Source organism: Ahaetulla prasina, chromosome 5 (genome assembly GCF_028640845.1).
Source record: "Ahaetulla prasina isolate Xishuangbanna chromosome 5, ASM2864084v1, whole genome shotgun sequence".
In the NCBI taxonomy this organism is placed as follows: Eukaryota; Metazoa; Chordata; class Lepidosauria; order Squamata; family Colubridae; genus Ahaetulla; species Ahaetulla prasina.
Window position 1 is genome coordinate 18,681,420 of NC_080543.1, and position 19,973 is coordinate 18,701,392.

The window sequence follows — 19,973 nt, forward strand, 5'->3', positions numbered from 1 at the left end:
TTACAGTACTAAACGTCACTACCTCACCAAAATGTCTACGCCTTCCACCTATGGAACTGCTTCCAAACTCAAGGAGAGATATTCCCTTACGAGTTTCAATCACCAACCACCACTGAGCCAACAGATTTTGAACCGAATTTCTCCTGCATAGTCCCAGCCCCAAATCACTTCTTACGCTGACCTCTTCAGTTCAGACGAATCTGTTCCTTCTACTGTAACACTAGTTAAAGAGAAAAGTCTGTCTTTCAGCTGCCCGTAAATACAACGGATGCTTCCAAATGACATCTTTTGGAGCCAGAGAGGTGAAGGAGGCAAATTTTATGCCAACATTCAAAGTGCAGGGGCAGGTCTACCACAAGATAGGGAGTATCATGGCGGGGCCTCAGCAGCAGCCTTCATTTCTCCAGATATATTTTGTTGGTGATGATGACAGATAATGATAGATTCTGTTATGGAATCTACCGGGGTGTCACTCCAGAACTAGTTTGTTCAATTTATCATGCCCAATCACATAGTTTCATAGTGAAGCACAGGTATCCAGCTAGTATTGGAATAACCAAAGGCCACTTCCTTTGAGATCACCTGTACAAAACCCAAAGCATTGTCTCTTTAGGAGAATGACAGATAGTGCTTGGGGTTGGAGTCTCAGTCATCACATTCCTACAAACATTTAAGTCTAACCGCTCTTGAATTCCATTAACTCTTATATATCACCAATTTAGTGCTGATTGTTAGTTGACTACAATATTGTGTATAGGCATGAGCAATAAAATCAGTTTAACTATAATTTAACATATGATCCAGATTCTTTGCCCCTGACAGTTTATGGTAGCTAGAAAGTTCGATATATTTTGTTACATACTATATAAAATACCATAGATTGTCCTCTACCCTTTATTTTTCTCTCTTGTTTTTCTGCTTTTTTATCCCACTTTGCCAGGTAACTTTTTATTTTTTATTTTTTTTAAATTTACATTTATATCCCGCCCTTCTCCGAAGACTCAGGGCGGCTTACAGTGTATAAGGCAATAGTCTCATTCTATTTGTATATTTTTACAAAGTCAACTTATTGCCCCCCCCAACAATCTGGGTCCTCATTTTACCTACCTTATAAAGGATGGAAGGCTGAGTCAACCTTGGGCCGGGCTTGAACCTGCAGTAATTGCAGGCTGCTGTGTTTTAATAACAGGCTTCTACAGCCTGAGCTACCACGGCCCCTTTTTTTTATTTGTTTGTTTCTTTATTTTTTATATGCCACTCATCTCGCCATCAAGCAACTCTGTGCAGATAACAAGATAAAAACCACAATATAAAACATTTAAATAATAAACATTAACATTAAAATAGCTAAGGAAGGAACCATATGCAAGGAGAATCCTCTCTTAATCCATTAACTACCTCCAGTATGAAACACTAGGCCAAATGGTAGAGACAGATTTTAAGGCCCTTTTGGAAGGCCAAGAAGGTGGGACAGATCTCAACTTAAGGGTCATGATATTCCAGAGGGCAGGAATCGTGGCAAAAGGCTCTTCTCCTAGACCTTGCCAGCCAGAAATCCTTGACCAACAGGGGCCACGGCAAGCCCCTTCTGCCAGTTTGAGTGGAATGGGCCAAGCCCATTGGGCTGAGATGGTTTCTCATGTAAACTAGACTCATGCCATAAAGGGCATTAAAGGTCATAACCAACACCTTAAATTGGACCCAGAAGCAAACTGACAAACAGTGCAGCTTATCCAACAGGCTTTTTATATGGGCCACTTTAAGGCCTGTTTGGGCAGCTGCTTTATGTGCCAGGTGTAACTTCCATTTGCTGGTTTCTGATAAATAAACATTATGCTTTATTTTCTGATAGCTGAACTGAATGTTGTATGGGCTTGCTCTGATCTGGATATATTGGCTAATATTGAAATAGCCTAAGGCCACTCCCTTTGAGATTATCTATACAAAAGCCACAGCGTTGTTTCTATATGAGAAGGACAGACAGAGCTTGGGGTTGGAGACAAAAATAAATAAGAATCAGCCTGGAGTCGTTACATTCCCACAAACATCCCACAAGCAACTATGACTGATGGAAACAAATAAAACTAGAAATTACCCGCAGTCTGTCAATTTGTAAAGCATCCATGACCTGCTTTCGAGTTGCCATAAGCAGGAGGGGGGGAACTGATGGAACAGAACAGCAGCCACAACCAAAAGCACATTCCACGCATACCTTTCTCAAGGCTGTAACCCAGGTTACTGGCAACAGTTGGAGGGCGTGATCTCTACAGCCCACGAAAGTGCTCTGTTGGAGAATGTGATTTATGATACACCCTTGAAGGAGGGAGAAAACAGGGTCATAACTGGGCCATAAATTACATGGGGCAGAGCTGGGTACATTTGGGTACATGCCGACATGTTGCTCCTAATAAATAACTCTATTTCTTTTGAAGCTTGGCTCGAAGCTCATGATTTAGTCGGAACTCTGACAGTCATTTACCAACAGATTTCTTATCTACTGTAGGAGTCCTGGGAAAAAGCCTTGATAATTTTTATGAGGTCCTTACTCATTATAGCCCTAGTTTTCTCTGAAATGATAAACACCTGAGTTATACTACTTCTGATTGCAAGTTCAGCTTTGAATGATTAAAAATGCTGAGTACATTCAAAACCTGGGAGATGGTGTAGTTCTTCTCTTTTATATATTATTTATATCAGGAGTTGACAACCTCTCTGAGCCATTGAGCACATTTGCACTGAGGATATTATGGGAACTTTCTCAAAATGCCACAAGAGAAGAAGGTTGTCTTGTTTATGAAAAGAAATGTTAGCCAGAAGCAAATGGTTTTTGTTAGTTCTTACCGTATAAAGCTCTTCTAATAAAAATGCTGCTAAAGAAGTTGGTACTTTGTAGCATAACATCTTTCTCTCCCTTTCCCTATATCATAAGTAAGTCAAGAAAATTCTCAGCTTTTTGTTGTTCAGTATATATTTATTTTAGCATATAGAATCATTCAGAATAATCCAGCATGTGGTAACATCTTTTAGAAAATGTTTCCATTTCCCTTGTCTACTGACTTGTCATACTGAGCTACAGTGTTAGGAATTGTCATAAAAATTGAAAGTTCCACAGGGATCTGTTTAGGATTCAGAGAAAAGGTTCTTCTAAGTCTCAAAGTCATAGATGGAAAATGTTGAAAAGTTGTATTAAAATATACTTTAATGATGGGAATAATGCATCAATGTGAAATTTCGCCTCAGGTTTCCTATAGAGAAGGATAGAGATGATCTTAAATTAGTAAAATATTTGATAATCAGATTTGTTATGATTATGGAAAATATTGTGCATAATATATACATATTTGTGTGTGCATGTGTGTATTGTACATTATTAAGGTTTATGCTTAGAATAAGTGATTATTTTGCTATATAGATTTAGAGACTGTTTTGGATTGTTAAATTTACATATTGTTTACATGATGTTTTTGTTTGAATTTAGAGATTATTTTATTATATAATTTTATTTGTACTGAAGAAAGGAGTCAAATTTCTTTTTTATTTTTATCACTTTTTAAGTTCTCCCCACTTTGATTTGCCCTTTTTAAAATCTCCTTTTTTGTTGTTGTTACTTTGCATTTTATCTTTCTGTTAGTTTAATTAGTAAAGCATCAACTGAGGAAAAAACAAAAAAATGTAAGAAAGAAACTAAAGATTGTCCTATTTGGCTCTCTTTGGCATAAGAAGGAAAGGTAAAGGGAAATACTATAAGATTTTAATTAATACCAATTCTTTGTGGTATGTCAGGTCTGGAGACAAACAGCAGAAGTAATGCTAGAACTCTACTTTATCAATATAGGATTAGTAGCAAAATCTTGAAAGTTTCACAGTGTTTTTATCAGCAGTCACTGCTTATTTTCTCAAAGATCATCTCTAGATTCTTCTACACTTCCATTGTAGACAATATAACTCAGTGGACCATTAAGAAGATACATCTCATCCTTGAGTTGACTTTGTCTAGGTTAAACAGTAAGCAGGATTAAGTTTGGTTACTGCATAGATGGTTTCTACCTGTGAGTTTCAAGATTGTTGACTAAATTAGAGGGTTAAAGATATCCTAGAAGACAATGGCAAATGATGCATAATGAACTACATGCATGTACTCAGAGGGTCACCAGATGTTGAGCTGAGTTTGAGGGCATTGCTCCTCTGTCATAATAAGGATAAATGATAGAATTATTCTAAACAGGTATAAGGTATCACATAGATATGGATAGAACGTTCTTCTTTGGATTACATAAAATAAGGGTGCTGGTGCCATGATAGATTCCTCATTCCAGCCTTATGAGCTATATATATATATATATTGAGTAGTTTTCATTCCACATATTTTAGAAAATGTTTCCATTTCCCTTGTCTAATGACTTGTCATACTGAGCTAGGAATTGACATAAAAGTTGAAAGTTCCACAGGGATCTGTATAGGACTCAAAGGTATTTATGTATAATGATACAAAAAAATTAAAAAGACACCAACGTTTGGACATTTGGCCTCTTATGGCCCAGAAAAGAGGTCTGAGTACCTAATGAAAGGGGGGGAATGCATATAAAGTGCATATATTTGAAAAAATTGTGTAAAATATAAATACGTTAGAGAAACTTGCATATGAAATTATATGTTTTCATTTGCAAAATAATGAATTTATAGAAGAAATGATGTAAAAGAAACCTGATTTATCAATATCTAGACAGCATTCACATGAAAAACTTTCAGGTTTAATCCTGATTTAAAAAAAAAAAAGACCAGTGAGTGATGCCAATTCTGACAAATTCTGTCAATATGGAGTAAATAGGATAATATAAACTCTCTCTCTCTCTCTCTCTCTCTCTCTCTCTCACACACACACACACACACACACACACACACACACACACCCTCTAGAGGGAGATTTATATGAAGGAACTTTTCCTTCACTAAAATATACGTACATTCCAACATAATAGATACCATCTTATTAATTCCAGTCCATTCCTCATTCCTGGCAGTATCTTTATAACTGACTCCAGTCTAGTGAAATGGAGATTATTAAGCTCTAACTAGGAAAAAAAAAAGGGAAAAAAGTTCAACTTTGGAGAAAATGAATCTGTGATGACAGCATAACTGAAGAGTTGAAAAGTTGCACTGCCATGAATTTATATGAATTTTCCAGTTAAAAACTGAAGGACTGTGCATACTTCCATTATCCCACAGCTGCTTCACCATTCTTCAATATGAGTCTTATTTCAGTTGTCCCCATTTTTCCCCTTTCGACAACATGGGTTTCTCTCATCAATATGATAATTATAGATCTTCCAGTGCTGATAGTTTGTCTATTTCCACCCTCAGATCTCCAAGCATTGTGAATATTAATTTCTGAGCTGCTCATTAGCAGACTAATCACTTTCGAGGTTAGCAAAGTTCTTACACTACTGCATGAGGATTTTGGCAGGTATCCCACCACTTTTAGAATTTCCTTGCAAATAAGCATACCAATTATTCGGATGACTCTAGATGGGAACACAAATATCTTACCTGGCTAAGTTGATTATCATTTGTAATTGCAATTAAAGCCAATGCCTCAATAATGACCACAGATGATTGAATGCACATTTTTGTAATTGGGAAGTTTCAGCAGAAAGCCCATGCGAAGAGGCAAAATGAGCAAGATGGTGATTGCAATATAAACCCCATCATCATCATCATTTTCATTTAATGACCGCGTAATCCCTTGCGGGGTGGAGTCGGGGCAACTGAATGGAGCTGAGTGTTTACTGGCCAGATGCCCTTCCTGTTGCCAGTGCAGCAGATATAGTCTCATTGTGCCCAGAGAGAGAAATACCAGCCTCCACCTAGGATCGAACTCACAGCTTCCTGATTGTGTGGCGAGAGCTCCACCTCTAGGCCAATGCACCACTCTGCAATATAAGCTCCATCCCTTATGAATATTCATGTTGTACTGATAGCTGAAGCTCCTTCTACCACCTTGCTGATGTTGACCCTCTAGCAGAGAGGTGTCAAACTCATATCATCACGGTGGCATCACATGATGTATTGGGATTTTTTTCCCCTTCACTAGACCGGGTGGAGGCAGGGCCAGCACATGACGCATCCGGCCCACGGGCCGTGAGTTTGACACCCCTGCTCTAGCAGAACTTTCAGCCTTGAAAACCTTTTGAATTTCTTCACCTTGTGTCAGCCCAGGAAACCAATGTGTAAGTCAGTACTACTCTTATTGTAAAACTGTAGTAACATAATCTTGTTAAGCCTGAATGTGCTCTATTTCTGTGTCCTTTTATCTACACGTGAACTAGAATTGGGCTTGTCTAAGACACACATTATATTCTTATCCTGGATTCTGGGCCCTTTTATCTAACCATCTCCTTAGTAGCAGTACTTCCTCCTGTCCCTCAAGGCCATTCCTTCTTCCTTCAATACCTTACAAGTAGCAATAACACTATGTCGGAACCCTGATACACTGTTTCCTATTCAAGATTCCCGACTATCAACCCTTGGGACTCCACCTTTACGTGGCATACCTAGCAAATTGACATCCCATATTTGTGACTGTACGACTGGTTCTAGACTGTTTGATTACAGCATTAAACTGAATAGAGTTGCAAACATTTATCAGGCTGCCCGTGAAGAGACAAATTCTAGACTACATGGATATTTGCAGATTATTTAAGATATCTCAGGATGCTATGTGTAAACAAATAAGTAAATTAAAAGGAAGCAGTGGTGATGCATCGCCTCTTTTGCTGAAAATGTTCCTAGAAAGTGAACATCAAATATTAGCTGCTGCAGTTGAGAGTTTGAAGAGGAACTGTAATCAGGGGATGCAGCCCTGGACTCAAAATAAGACAACAGATGGCTATGCATGATCACTAAATAACAATTATTTGACAAGAGGAAGATAAATGGGAGCAGGTTGCTGGTTTCCCAGTAGCTCCCCATGATATATAGGATAACAGAGACTCAGCTGCATTTTATGTATATGTAAGATCAGGTGAGAAAGTCAGATTTTGCTCGGCAAGGAACTGTATGAATAATAACTGGATAAGAGTGAGGTTGATAGTGATTTATTAGTCTAACACATGGCTAAACAGAAATATTGGCATCATTAGGCAGCTGATTAACTTTTGATAAATTGGGTTGTCTGACTTTCCTACCTGTGTTCCCAATTATTTTAATTGTCTCACACACCTCTCCACTCAGAAAAAGTTCCCCTCAAAAATATTTTAAGTTTTAGGGCCCAGTTTTTCATTAATTGGAAGTGTTCTGTAGTTGAAGGGCATCTGAGACACTGAATGTCCAGTTTTCTCGTATCTTACATGTTCACAAAATATTTGCTTACTGAATTATTACATATTAAGCTAACCCAGCTGGCTGACTGGCTGACAGCATACAGCACATCAACACAAGTGCACACCCCACAAGGTGTGAAGGTTAATATTAATCAAGCACAGTATATTTATCTGAGTGCTGCCATTTGGTCTTTTGCTGATCTGGTTAACTACCCTGTGTGGTCTGCAGAATAATCTTCAGTGAAGGCAGCTTTGTTTTCATATTCAGCCATTTGTTGAAGGACAAAGGAGTGGCTCAAGTCCAGCTTACTATACAAATGTGAGATCCTTTGCTATTTTTTATTTTTTATTGAAAGAGTTTTAAAAAACAAAAACATTTTCCCCCCTTTTTTTCCCCCTCCCTCCCAAAAACCCGTTCCCCTCCTCCCCGGCTTCCCAGGTCAATCACAAGGTATTGTTATACATAAACCAAACATAGAATAAAATTTTCCTTCAATCCAAATAACCACATCCAAAGCTTTTCATCTCCCAACCCCTCCCCATTACATAAAATAACTTTCTAATTATTCAAAGGCAATCTGATATTTCTTAATCTGATATCTGTTTTGTAGATAATCAATCCATTTTTCCATTCAATTAAATATCTTTCCTGCGTATTGTCTTTTAAAAAGCTGAGATTTTAGCCATCTCAGCCAAATTAATAACTTTCAATATCCATTCTTCTATTGTAGGTATCTCTTCTTTCTTCCAGTATTGTCCAATCAACAGTCTTGCTGCTGTTATTAAATTCAGAATCAATTTAGTCTCAATCCCTGTACAATCCGTTATAATTCCCAAAAGGAAAAATTGTGGCAGGAACTTTATCTTCTTCTTCAGTACATTTTGAATAATCCACCAAATTCTTATCCAAAAGACCTTAATTTTCTTGCAAGTCCACCAAATATGAAAATATGTAGCATCATCACAATCACACCTCCAACATTTCGCTTGGATATTAGGATACATACATGATAATTTTTTGGGATCTAAGTGCCATCTATAAAACATCTTATAAAAATTTTCCTTAAATTCTGTGCTTGTGTAAACTTAACATTTCTAACCCAAATTTTCTCCCATGTTTCCAACATTATTGGTTCCTGAATATTCTGTGCCCATTTTATCATACAATCCTTTACCAAATCCTTTTCGAATCTATTTCAAGCAACACATTATACAATCTCTTTATATGCTCCTGGGTCTGATTTCTAATTTGCTTTATTAAATTTTCCTCCTTTGCATTATACCAATTTTTGATCTTCTTTCCATCTAGCACTTATTTGCCCATATTGAAACCAAGTATAATTCCTCCCTTCTTCATTTAATACCTGTAATGATTTTAATTGCAATCTACCTCCTTCAGCATACAAAAGTTCTTTATAAGTAATCATTTCCTGTTTCTGTTCTATATTTATATTCTCTATTGCATGTCTAGGGCTCGCCCATATAGGAATCTTGTAATCTAATTTATAGGAATATTTTTCCAGACCATAAAGAGCACTTCTCAACACATGATTCTTAAAAGCCCTATCCACTTTTTTTTCATAAAATAAGTACGCATGCCATCCATATAACAAGTCATAACCTTCTATATTCAAAATTTGAGATCCTTTGCTATTATCAGTGGCAACATACACCTATTTATATACCACTGGGAAAAAAGCAATGTTAAAAACACACAGAGTATTATTTTTCCCCCTGGAGAGTTTATAATACTCGATGTACATTTTCTTTATATTCTTTGTAGCTCCATCCTCAGAAGAGGATAAAGAAGGGGTCGAGCTTTTGTCATTTTGTTGAAACCATGAAGCTTCCATGGATGCCCAGGAAAGAAGATTCATATTATTGTCAATATTACTGGTGGCAAGCTAATCTTAGACTGAACTTCTGAATTGCTCAAATTTAGGTGGCACTTGAAAGAATTGTTTGGGTTGTACTGTCAGGGATTAGGCCTGTGCAAAGCTTCAAAGGAATACTTCACTTCAATGATGTTTTGAGGAAGCATTTTTTCAGTTCAATTTGTGAGCAAGGTGTCCAAACTCAAAAGCAGTTTTCCTTTGTCATTCGTTGTTGGCATCCTCCAGCACTTCCATAGTTGGAAAAAAACTTCGGCACTTGTTACTTAAATAATGGACAAAGCCAACAGAATGATTCAAACTACCTCACTGATGCAAACTGTAAATGTCCTTCCCCACATGGAATTCCAGTTCTTATGCTTGGTTGAGATCATTGCTCTTGCTGCACCATTTTGAACACTACTGGTAACATGTCAACATATTAACAGAGTTGGAAGGGACCTTGTAGGTAATCTAGCCCAACCCATTGCCCAAGCAGAAGACTGGTATACCATTTCTGACAATGGCAGTCCAATCTCTTCTTGAAAGCCTCCAGTGATGAAGCTCCCACAACTTCCAAAGCCAAGCTGTTCCATTGGTTGGTTGTTCTCACTGTCAGAAAATTTCTCCTTATTTCTAGGTTGAATCAGTGGTGAAATCCAAATTTTTTTACTACCGGTTCTGTGGGTGTGACTTGGTGGGCATGGCAGGGGAAGGATACTGCAAAATCCCCATTCCCTCGCCACTCCTGGGGGAAGGATACTGCAAAATCTCCATTCCCACCCCCCTCTGGGACCAGCCAGAGGTGGCATTTGCCGGTTCTCTGAACTACTCAAAATTTCCGCTACCGGTTCTCCAGAACCTGTCAGAACCTGCTGGATTTCAGCCCTGGGTTGAATCCCTCCTTGATCAATTTCCATCTACTATTTCTTGTCTGGCCTTGGAAAATAGCTTGACCCCCTCGTCTCTGTGACAGCCCCTCAAATACTGGAACACTGCTATCATGTCTTCCCTGGTCCTTCTCTTCTCTTCACTAGACTAGCCATGCCCAGTTCCTGCAACCATTCTTCATATGTTTTACTCTACAGTCCCCTAATCATCCTGGCTGCTCTTCTCTGCACTTTTTATAAAGTCTCAACATCTTTTTTTATAATGTGGTGACCAAAACTGGATGCCGTATTCTAGGTGTGGTCTTACTAAGGCTTTATAGAGTGATACCTCACTTGATCTTGATTGTATCCCTCTGTTAATGCAATTTAGGATTGCAGTATTCCCTTTCTTCAGATTTGCAACCAGCCAGCCTTCCATTGAGGACCTATATACTGAATGGCTCTGAAAGAGCACTAAGAAAATATCTACAGACCCCTCATAGCCAGGTCATAATCTATTTAAACTTATCTCCTCAGGACACCACCATAGGGCATTGCATGCCCAAACAACCAAACACAAAGATAGTTTCTTCCCCCGTGCCATCACTCTGCTAAACACCTAACTCCCATAGCACTGTGGATATTTACCCATGTAGTAGGCTATATTGCTATTATTCTTGTCATCTTCTCACCTTTCTCACCTCTCATCTTTCCTACTACCTTCTCCTATTGATATATCATGATATATCAATTGTTGTTTGTATCTTATGATTTAAGTCTATGACCTATCACTCTGTTGTTTGCATGTACACTGAGAGCTTGTGCACCAGAGAAAAATTCCTTGTTTGTCCAATCACACTTGGCTAATAAAGAATTGTGTTCTCTTCTATTCATCAGAACAAGTTCTGTCGGAAGACTGGGACAAGTGGCAATTTCTCTTGCTTCTGCAAATCCTTTCCCCCCAACTTCTGCCATAATGATTCAGGAATAGACAGCTAGAACATATTGAGAGGGAGAGGAGACAAATCTTATTCCACAAATGAAAAACTACTTATATGGCTATGGACTTTTTATTCAGCAGTTTCCAGAAGGATTAATTTTTGATGTTTCATGAGAGATCTGTATGAGAAGTGGTAAAACTTTACTGTAGAGAGGCAGATATTTAGAGAGGCAGAGAAAGCAGACTTGGGAATGTGACCTAAATACCTCTAGCACATGAAAGCTGGCTTTCAAAGCAGCTTTTTTCACCGTCAAAACCTTCTTAATGTTATATGGTATCCATTTATACCTTATCTCTTCAGGCTAAACATATCCAGCTCTTTCAACCACAATACATAAAAATGTTGATGTCAGAACCCATGTGTTCCTGGGTACCTATCTATGGAGACCAACCTTTTTAAAACGTGGCATCTACAATTGCATTTATTCTTGTTAAAATATTTATCTTACACCCTTAGGGTTACCAAAACTCATGAATAGAATAGAATAGAATAGAATAGAGTAGAGTAGAGTAGAATAGAATAGAATAGAATAGAATAGAATAGAATAGAATAGAATAGAATAGAATAGAATAGAATAGAATAACACAATTGGAAGGGACCTTGGAGGTCTTCTAGTCCAACCCCCTGCTTAGGCAGGAAACCCTTACAACTCTTCAGGCAAATGATTACCCAACATCTTCTTAAAAACTTCCAGTGTTCAAGCATTCACAACTTCTAGAGGCAAGTTTTTCCACTAATTAATTGTTCTAACTATCAGGAAATTTCTCCTTATTTCTAAGGTGCTTCTCTCCTTGATTAGTTTGCACCCGTTGCTTCCTGTCCTACCCTCAGGTGCTTTGGAGAATAGCTTGACTCCCTCTTCTTTGTGGCAGACCCTGAGATATTGGAACACTGCTATCATGTCTCCCCTAGGAGGTTGATAGTATTTTGTTTTTTCCTGTTTTCAGTCTTTTTCCAGCTGAAAGAAATGTGCTCCCCAGCTAGATTTATGGCTTCTCTGTTTACTATCCTTTGAACTAAAATAACAAATGGGGAGCAGGGAGGCATTCTGTCCATGTGTGCATTCGCTTCGCCCACGCACGCTTCTGCGCATGCGCAGATCACCTGTGATGATGTTGTGGCAGGTGAGTGGAACCTCCCGCCGGTTTTACTACCAGTTCTATAGAACTGGACCGAACCAGGGGCAACCCATCACTGACTCAGTTTATAAGTGCAGGATCAGCTTTTGTCATGATTCTACCATGTTAACTCATCTTTGGTAGCTCTGTGCAAAGCAGCAAGAGAGAAAGAAATTCCAAAGATTTATCACAGTAATTAAACTTGAATAAAGGCAAAGACACAGTTTGTGGTTTTATTTGGGCAGGTATGTATGTGATAGATCAAGAACAACGAAGAGCTCAAAAGAAAGCAATTCCATTTCTAGGTAATAAATAGATGGTATCACCTCCTCCTACGTGGAATATCCCAGCGGAACAAATAAATTGCTTTCATTAAAGACTTGCATGGAGATTAATGAATATTGATAATAAGCTGTACTGTAGGTGAAAACATACCATTTACTGTACACAAAAGGGGGGAATATGGATATATGGGGCATATGAAAAAAATGCTACCCTTTAACTTCTACTGTAGGTGTCTCCCTGGTTTCTGAATGTGAAGTTTTTCAGACTTGGAAAAATAAATGTTTTTCACAAAGGTAATCTACAGTTTGCATTAAAAAAGAACTTGGCTTCTAATTTATTGTACTGTAGTTTGAGGTGTGGTGAGTGACAAGGGTTCATGCATACTTCTCCCTTCCATTAGGAACTTTATACAGCTGATCAATCACTTTTCAAATTTCAGCAGATCTTTATATTCCAATGCTTCCGAAAGAAAGCTAAAAGCCTGTGACATTGTAGCCAGTTCTGATATCAGCAGGAAGGAACTGATCTTGTTGTGAGAATATATAGGTACAACCTAGGGCAGTGTTGGCGAACAAATGGCACACGTGCCGGAAGTGGCATGCAAAACCGTCCCATGCCGATTGCACGGCCTCACCAGCTCCTTGTCGCATTCCTGCACTCAAATGTGTGCCGGCCAGCTGGCTGTTGCACGTGCGGTGCCGGCAGACCCTGAAAGTGCAGCAGTCCATCACGCATGCGCGAGCCAGCACCCGGCCTTCCGGGTTGGTGTTGCGCGCATACATGATGATCGCCACACTTCCAGAGTCGCCGGCACCACACATGTGACAGCCAGCTGGCTGGCTCACATTTGAGTGCATGAACGTGACAGGAGCCAGCGAGGCCGCACATTCGGCACAGGACGGTTTCACGTGCCACTTCCGGCACGCGGGCCAGCATGCGAGAACGCGAAAAGTTCACCAACACTGACCTAGGGTTTACAAATGCAAGCACGTGCATATGCAGGGCCTTCCGTGCATGTGCAGAGTGTCAAAAACAGGACATGATGACGTCCAAGTGGGTGGGCGGAGCCTGCTGCAGCCACCACTACCAATTCAACCGAACCAGATAGAACCAGCTGAATACTACCACTGGTACTACCGCAACCAAACTGAGAATTTCCATTGGTAAGCAAAGGAGCTGTTAATAGCAATATTACTTAGGCTTATAAAATTCTTCACAGTGCTTTAGTGCTTTAACCTTCTCTAAGCAGTTTACAAAGTCAGCATATCATCCCCAACAATCTGGGTCCTCATTTTACCAACCTCAGAAGAATGGAAGGCTGAGCCAACCTTGAGCTGGTTGAGGATCAAACTCCTGGCAGTGGGAAATGCAGAAAGTCTGCATGGTTTTTGTTGTTGTTGTTTTTGAGGCAAAGAAGCATCGTGATTTGTTCTAGAAAAGGCACTTCCTCTCGCTTCAAAGTCTCAACTTCAACTCTTAAGTGTCACATATTGTGAGGATGCCAAGGAGTGTCTGAAAACAGAGAAAACTGGAGTAATTTGCTAACTCTCCTTGGTCTACAAAATAAGAGACTCCTTGTTTCCTCAAGCAGCTTTGATGGGGTTCTTTGACTGAATCTTCACTATAGAACTTCAGAATTTGATCACTGTAGAACTTCAAAACTTCATCACTTTAGAACAGGGGTATCAAACTCAAGGCCCAGGGGCTGTATCCGGCCCATGGGGTGCCTAAATCTAGCCTGCAGGGCCAACCTAGAAAGAAGCAAAGGGCTGGCCTGCAGTGCCTTTGCCAGTGAAAACAGAGCTTGGAAGGGTTGCATGTGGCTCTCCTGAATTCTGTTTTCGCTGGCAGAGGATTGCAGGAGTCCGTCCCAGCCAAAAACAGAGCTCGGGAGCCCATTTTTGCTGGCAGAGCACTCAGGCCACTACAGGCTCCCCCAACACGAGTGACATCAAACTGGCCACACCCACCATGGACACGCCCCCCCGGCCCCCAAGGCCAAACGCAATCCTGATGTGGCCCTCAATGAAATAGAGTTTGACACCCCTGCTGTAGAACCTCAGAAAGTTCTACAACACTACTGCTTTAGCCAAAACGTGGGAGTTCAAGTTCAGGTTGGAATGCAGTAGTAAATCTAAACTGCAAATTTAACACAAACGCATCATCTGTCTGGCACAGGTCGGATATTTATTTCCTGATCTGTTCTTCAGTTCTGTTCTGTCCCCCTCGCCTCAGTCCGAGTGATGACTTAATTAGCCGGCACTATCAGTTCTGGCAGCAAACTAGCGAGCGTCTGCCAAGTGTCTCTGTTATCTGCCTTGATGTTGATGAGTCACCCAGGAACAAACAGTACTTCAGCTCTAGTCAAGCAGTTGATTTGCCTGCTACGAATAGGCATAGCAGCCCTCGCTGCTTTTATATCCTGTGGGGTGTGGCTCCATGACTCAGCACTTCCTAGGCCTGCCCCACCCCTGCTTCTGTTGTTCCCGCCTCTCCTGCCTACGAAACCTAGGGTCCAGCCAGGCCTGATTGCCATCAGCCGGGTCTGGAGGCGTGGCCTGGGGGGAAAGAGTCAGGGAATGGAGGCCTCATTATCTCCTCCACCTGGCCTGCCTCTGGCTCCTGGAGCTGAGCCAGGGAAGCCAGTGCTCCCAAGGTAAGTCCTGATGGTCCTTCCCCCTCACTTTCCAAGTCACTTTCTGGCTGGGGCCCAGCTCAGGGGGCGCAGACACAACAAGTTCTTCTACCAGAACTTCTCCGGTTTCCTATGAGAGTATTAAGGTGCTTAAAATGACCATATTTAAAAAGACCAGGCTACAGATAGAATTAAGCCAGCTTTTTTAAAAAAAAAATGAAAGACAAATTCAGAAATTATCACTTATTTTAGAAATAATGTTGAATGGAAGAATTAAATGATACCGTTCATCAGTCTGAACTTTTAAGAATACCTTTTTAAATTACAGAATTTTTTACTTATTAAATTTCAGAATATTTTACTTCTTAAAATACCTTCTTAAATACCTTCTATTAAGGAATACCTTATTAAAGTAGCAGAGCAAGATTATTTACAAGCTGCCTGAAGAGAAAGGAAGTTTTCACTAAATATAGGTATTAGAGGGAAAAAATACAAATTGCCCTCTCAATATTTGAGGATGATTTGATTATGATTAGAGGATTTTTTTTTGGTCATATAGCTATTTAACATAAATACTTAAGGAAAGCTGACTTGGATATGTCAACTTTGGGCTGAAGTGAATTTTGAATTTTGGTGAATACTTACACCTCCTTCCCATATATGTGATGGATGATTAACTTGGTCAATATTCCCTTGTTCACATAAGATCAGCTAAAATATAGTCTGTATATAGTAGAATGGAAGAGTTATCATTGACCATAAATCATACAGAGTGTTCATATCATCCAAAGATTTTTTTTCAGTTCTCGCATTTTACAGTCTTTTAATGAAGGATGATATCAAGTGGTGATGTGCATACATGTGTAAATAAAACCCATAATCATCCAAAGAAGGTTGAAAGGGAATGTCATCTCCAAAGAAATGAGTAACTTCAAATATATTATGCGGAATTTTCAAAGATATGGCTGCAGGAATTGGCGATAACTATTGTTTCATGCATTTGTATTTTATGTTTTGCTATTTGAGGTCTACCACTTGATTCTATGATAACCAATAATTTCAATATTAGACAAATTCAACTTCAAAGATTGCTTGTACGTGGCATAATATTAAGTCTCAGTCTTTAAATTGTTAACTTTTGCATTTTGTGTGCATTTCCATGTCATTGCCATGTAACCAGGGGTGAAATCCAGCAGGTTCTGACAGGTTCTGGAGAACCGGTAGCGGAAGTTTTGTGCAGTTCGGAGAACCATTAGCAGAAATTTTGAGTAGTTCGAAGAACCGGCAAATACCCCTTCTGGCTGGCCCCAGAGTGGGGTGGGAATGGAGATTTTGCAGTATCCTTCCCCTGCCATGCCCACCAAGCCACTCCCACCAAGCCACACTATGCCCACCAAGCCACACCCACAGAACTGGTAGTAAAAAATTTGGGTTTCACCACTGCATGCAACACGTATACATTCAGAATAAAAAGTTTTATTCAGAAGAGTTTTATCTTAATTTTAGGACCCCGCTAACACAAGAGTTTTGCCAATGCAAACAGTATGTGGCATCTCTGACTCATTCAAATCTGTTGATGCAACCTAACCATTTGATGAACAAATTCCTCCCCCACCTGCTCTCCCTCCCCCCTCCCCCTCCCGCAGGCTTTCAAAAATTCACAGATCCATCTTTTTATCAGATTTTCATGAGGCCAACCTGGCAAATTTATATTAGATATTATAGTATAGCTTGGGAAATGATCTGATGCTCCTTATAAGATTTCTCTGAGAGAGAGAGAGAGAGAGAGAGAGATCAAATAACAGTTTTCAAGGAATAAAAATGAACCTCCCTATTTATTTGTTTGTTTGTTATCAAAAGAAGGAGAAAAATGAGAATTTGTCATGGAGGGGGGGAGTGGGAGTCACATCAAAAAATATTTCACATTAGAAAATTGGAAACTATTCCTAAGGAAGTCAGGGATCCTTCTAGACATGAAGAAATGAATAGACCCTTAGCCTAGATGCAAAGAGATATGGTGTTATGAAAAGTTTCCCAAATGATCTTTACAGAGATATTGGATACTAAACTCCTGGAGGGAACTTAATAAACGAGATAGGCTATTCATAAAATGAATTGCCAAATCTGCCAGCCACTAGGGTGCCTTAATCACTTCAACACCCAAAAGTTGTAAATAGAGAGGTTAACTGAGAGGTAATGGCTCCATCGTAGCATTCCACGAGGAGGCCAATTTACAATTAATTCTACCATTCAGGATTTTTCCCTCCTCCTACATTTTTTATTACACTGTGGTATATGCTAGATAAGTTTGCACATTAAAGATTCCTTTCTGACATCTATATTTATGGTTTTTGGTGAAGACCCTTGTGTGACCTGTGCTAATTTGTTGATGCCACTCTGAGATTAGAAATCTAGCAGATAGTAGTGAAATATAATATATGTATATATAGTAGCTGGGTATTTCTTGAAACAAGAAGAAAAGAAGCTTATGCTCCAGGAAGCTATTAGTAACACAATCTTAAAAGTCTTCCCTGTCTTTATCTTTAAGAAAACTAGGGAGGGTTAATAAATCTGAGTCACTTCTTCAAATTACATTTCTGCCCCGATTCAGATTTCTCTTGTCTGATCATTGTCTTGGTTGCAGCTCTACCCCTTGTTCCTCAAGGTTATTCTTGCTGGCCATTACAGATAATTAATGTCTCCATCCTAGGCTGGACAAGCGAAACATTTTGTGTTTTTGAACAGTAGCAGTGGATTTTCTATTATAGAACTAACCTTGGCATTTCTATATTTAGAGAGCCAGAAGTGACAAGTCTGTCAGGGAACTGGAGTGAAGCTGCCTGAGAGTTAATATTGGGTGTTAAAAGTTCAGCAACTTGGAAACATCAGGAGGAGGAGATGAGATAATAGAAATGGAAAATACGAATATAAACATGGATTGGAAACCTTTATGATAGTTCTAGAAAAAGACAGTCTTTAACAGCCTCTATCAGTTCTCTCCTTTTTTATTATTGTTTTTCCAGGGCAGCTGTGAGGAATTGCAGTCAGAAAATGGAGAGAAGTAGCCCTCTAGTTCAGCTTGGGGGGTACATGTTAGATCTAGGTGAAATATACAGTCATCCCAATCAAGATTTCGGCTTCAAATCCTGAAGAGCTGCTAATAGTATTGAGAATATTAATTTACCCGAAGTGGTGGGGGGGCAATCCTAGTGATGACAAATGACATACATTGTGAAAGAACTTAAAGGATGATTGTCAGTTATATATATATATAAAACAACAGAGTTGGAAGGGACCTTGGAGGCCTTCTAGTCCAACCCCCTGCCCAGGCAGGAAACCCAACACCATCTCAGTCAGATGATTATCCAATATTTTCTTAAAAATTTCCAGTGTTGGAGCATTCACAACTTCTGCAGGCAAGTTGTTCCACTTATTAATTGTTCTAACTGCCAGGAAATTTCTCCTTAGTTCTAAGTTGCTTCTTTCCTTGATCAGTTTCCACCCATTGCTTCTTGATCTACCCTCAGGCACCTTGGAGAACAGCCCGACTCCCTCTTCTTTGTGGCAGCCCCTGGGATATTGGACCACTGCTATCATGTCTCCCCTAGTCCTTCTTTTCATTAAACTAGACATACCCAGTTCCTGCAACCGTTCTTCCTATGTTTTAGCCTCCAGTCCCCTAATCATCTTTGTTGCTCTTCTCTGCACTCTTTCTAGAGTCTCAACATCTTTTTTACATCGTGGCGACCAATGACATCATTTGCAATTCAAAAAGTTTATTAATTTTAACAAAGCATAAAATACAAAAATATAAAGAACGATGAAGGTAAAATAGGAGGAGTAAAAGGAAAAGAGATAAAAGTGTAGGGTAGAGGGGGGGAAAGAAAAAAAAAGCATTGACTTCCAACTCCTTTTGGTGCAGTAAAATAAGATCATAACATGAAATCTCAAGTTTTTACTTTTGCAGAATAGTATATACTAGCTATTTCTGTAACACCAAACCGATCTAATCAGCAAAACGCAAAATCAAAGTTTCATTGTTTTCCTCTTCAAGCATCAAGTCCAAAAGCGCTTTCCAAGTAGAAACAAAATTAATTGTGTTCTTTTCTTTAATCAAAGTAGTCAATTTAGCCATCTCTACTAGTTCTAACAACTTTTGCAGCCATTCATCCATTGTGGGAATCCCAGTATCGTTCAGTCAGCATGTATAACATTAAAATTCCAAAAAAAATTCTAAGTTCTTTATCCATTAAGACCTAAAAGAAAAATCTTTGGTTTTATCTTTATGTTCACTTTAAGAATCTTCTGTATTAAGATATGAATCCTACTGCAATATTTATTTGCTTTACCTTATGTCCACTAAAAATGATAAAAAGCTCCTTCTTTACATTTACAATGGCATCATTTTTTAATCATTTCCTTGGCTAAAACATATGAAGAGCCACTGCAGGAACTATGTCTAGTTTAATGAAAAGAAGAGACATGATAGCTGTGTTCCAATATCTCAGGGGCTGCCACAAAGAACAGGGAGTCAAGCTATCCTCCAAAGCACCTGAGGGCAGGACGAGAAGCAATGGGTGGAAACTTTTATTTATTTATTTATTTATTTATTTTGTCACAACAATATATATAAGTATTATACAGAAAAGATTATATAGTGTATAAACATGTATGAGTAAATAATAGGAGGAATAAGCATATATATATATAAGCTCATATATATATATATATATATATATATATATATATATATATATATATATATATATATATATATATATATATATATATATATATATATATATATATATATATATATATGAAGAAGAAAAGAAAAACAATAGGACAGGAACGGTAGGCACGTTTGTGCTCTTA

The 19,973-nt window shown here is 38.9% G+C and overlaps 1 protein-coding gene across 1 annotated transcript in view; it reads left to right on the forward strand.

The window, feature by feature from the left end:
- Positions 1-19,973, forward strand: part of CNTN5 (contactin 5) — a 927,011-nt gene that overhangs the window by 691,934 nt on the left and 215,104 nt on the right. The window lies entirely within an intron of this gene.